The sequence below is a fragment of the Aquarana catesbeiana genome, linkage group LG02, assembly GCF_042186555.1.
Source record: "Aquarana catesbeiana isolate 2022-GZ linkage group LG02, ASM4218655v1, whole genome shotgun sequence".
Taxonomy (NCBI): Eukaryota; Metazoa; Chordata; class Amphibia; order Anura; family Ranidae; genus Aquarana; species Aquarana catesbeiana.
The window spans coordinates 656,417,294-656,420,020 of record NC_133325.1 but is presented as its reverse complement, the minus strand read 5'-3'; positions in this window follow the sequence as shown (position 1 = coordinate 656,420,020).

Here is a 2,727-nt window from a genome sequence, read left to right as displayed (position 1 = left end):
ACTTCAGTGTCGTATTACATCACCTTACTGTGGTACTTACCTCAGTGTTGTATTACATCACCTTACTGTAGTTCTTACCTCAGTGTCGCATTACATCACCTCACTGTAGTGCTTACCTCAGTGTCACTTACATCGCCTCACTGTAGGGCTTACCTCAGTGTCGTATTACATCACCTCAGTGTAGTGCTTACTTCAGTGTCGTATTACATCACCTCACTGTAGTGCTTACCTCAGTGTTCTATTACATCACCTTACTGTGGTACTTACCTCAGTGTTGTATTACATCACCTTACTGTAGTTCTTACCTCAGTGTCGTATTACATCACCTCAGTGTAGTGCTTACCTCAGTGTCGTTTTACATCACCTCAGTATAGTGCTTACCTCAGTGTCGTATTACATCACTTCACTGTAGTGCTTACCTCAGTGTCACATTACTTTGCCTCACTGTAGGGCTTACCTCAGTGTCGTATTACATCACCTCAGTGTAGTGCTTACTTCAGTGTCGTATTACATCACCTTACTGTGGTGCTTACCTCAGTGTTGTATTACATCACCTTACTGTGGTGCTTACCTCAGTGTCGTATTCCATCACCTCACTGTAGTGCTTACCTCAGTGTCATATTACATCACCTCACTGTAGTGCTTACCTTGGTGTCATATTACATCTCCTCACTGTAGTGCTTACCTCAGTGTCGCATTATATCACCTCACTGTAGGGCTTACCTCAGTGTCATATTACATCACCTCAGTGTAGTGCTTACCTCAGTGTCGTATTACATCACCTCACTGTAGTGCTTACCTCAGTGTCATATTACATGACCTCACTGTAGTGCTAACCTCAGTGTCATATTACATCACCTCACTGTAGTGCTTACCTCAGTGTCATATTACATCACCTCACTGTAGTGCTTACCTCAGTTTCGTATTACATCACCTTACTGTGGTGCTTACCTCAGTGTCGTATTACATCACCTCACTGTAGTGCTAACCTCAGTGTAGTATTACATCACCTCACTGTAGTGCTTACCTCAGTGTCGTATTACATCACCTCACTGTAGTGCTTACCTCAGTGTCGTATTACATCACCTTACTATGGTGCTTAGCTCAGTGTCATATTACATCACCTTACTGTGGTGCTTACCTCAGTGTTGTATTACATCACCTTACTGTAGTTCTTACTTCAGTGTCGTATTACATCACCTCAGTGTAGTGCTTACCTCAGTGTCGTATTACATCACCTCACTGTAGTGCTTACCTTAGTGTCACATTACATCGCCTCACTGTAGGGCTTACCTCAGTGTCGTATTACATCACCTCAGTGTAGTGCTTACCTCAGTGTCGTATTACATCACCTTACTGTGGTACTTCAGTGTTATATTACATCACCTTACTGTGGTGCTTACCTCTGTGTCATATTACATCATCTCACTGTAGTGCTTACCTCAGTGTCGTATGACATCACCTCACTGTAGTGCTTACCTCAGTGTCGTATGACATCACTTCACTGTAGTGCTTACCTCAGTGTCATATTACATCACCTCACTGTAGTGCTAACCTCAGTGTCATATTACATCACCTCACTGTAGTGCTAACCTCAGTGTCATATTACATCACCTCAGTGTAGTGCTTACCTCAGTGTCGTATTACATCACCTCACTGTAGTGCTTACCTCAGTGTCATATTACATCACCTCACTGTAGTGCTAACCTCAGTGTCATATTACATCACCTCACTGTAGTGCTTACCTCGGTGTCATATTACATCACCTCACTGTAGTGCTAACCTCAGTTTCGTATTACATCACCTTACTGTGGTGCTTACCTCAGTGTCGTATTGCATCACCTCACTGTAGTGCTAACCTCAGTGTCGTATTACATCACCTCACTGTAGTGCTTACCTCAGTGTCGTATTACATCACCTCACTGTAGTACTTACCTCAGTGTCGTATTACATCACCTCAGTGTAGTGCTTACCTCAGTGTCGTATTACATCACCTCACTGTAGTGCTTACCTCAGTGTCATATTACATCACCTCACTGGAGTGCTTTCCTCAGTGTCGTATTACATCACCTCACTGTAGTGCTTACCTCAGTGTCACATTACATCGCCTCACTGTAGGGCTTACCTCAGTGTCGTATTACATCACCTCAGTGTAATGCTTACCTCAGTGTCATATTACATCACCTCGCTGGAGTGCTTTCCTCAGTGTCGTATTACATCACCTTACTGTGGTACTTACCTCAGTGTCGTATTACATCACCTTACTGTGGTGTTTATCTCGGCGTCATATTACATCATCTCACTGTAGTGCTTACCTCAGTGTCCCATTACATCACTTCACTGTAGTGCTTGCCTCAGTGTAATATTACATCACCTCACTGTAGTGCTTACCTCAGTGTCCCATTACATCACTTCACTGTAGTGCTTAACTCAGTGTAATATTACATCACCTCACTGTAGTGCTTACCTCAGTGTCGCATTACATCTCCTCACTGTAGTGCTTACCTCAGTGTCGCATTATATCACCTCACTGTAGGGGTTACCTCAGTGTCATATTACATCACCTCAGTGTAGTGCTTACCTCAGTGTCGTATTACATCACCTCACTGTAGTGCTTACCTCAGTGTCATATTACATCACCTCACTGTAGTGCTAACCTCAGTGTCATATTACATCACCTCACTGTAGTGCTTACCTCGGTGTCATATTACATCACCTCACTGTAGT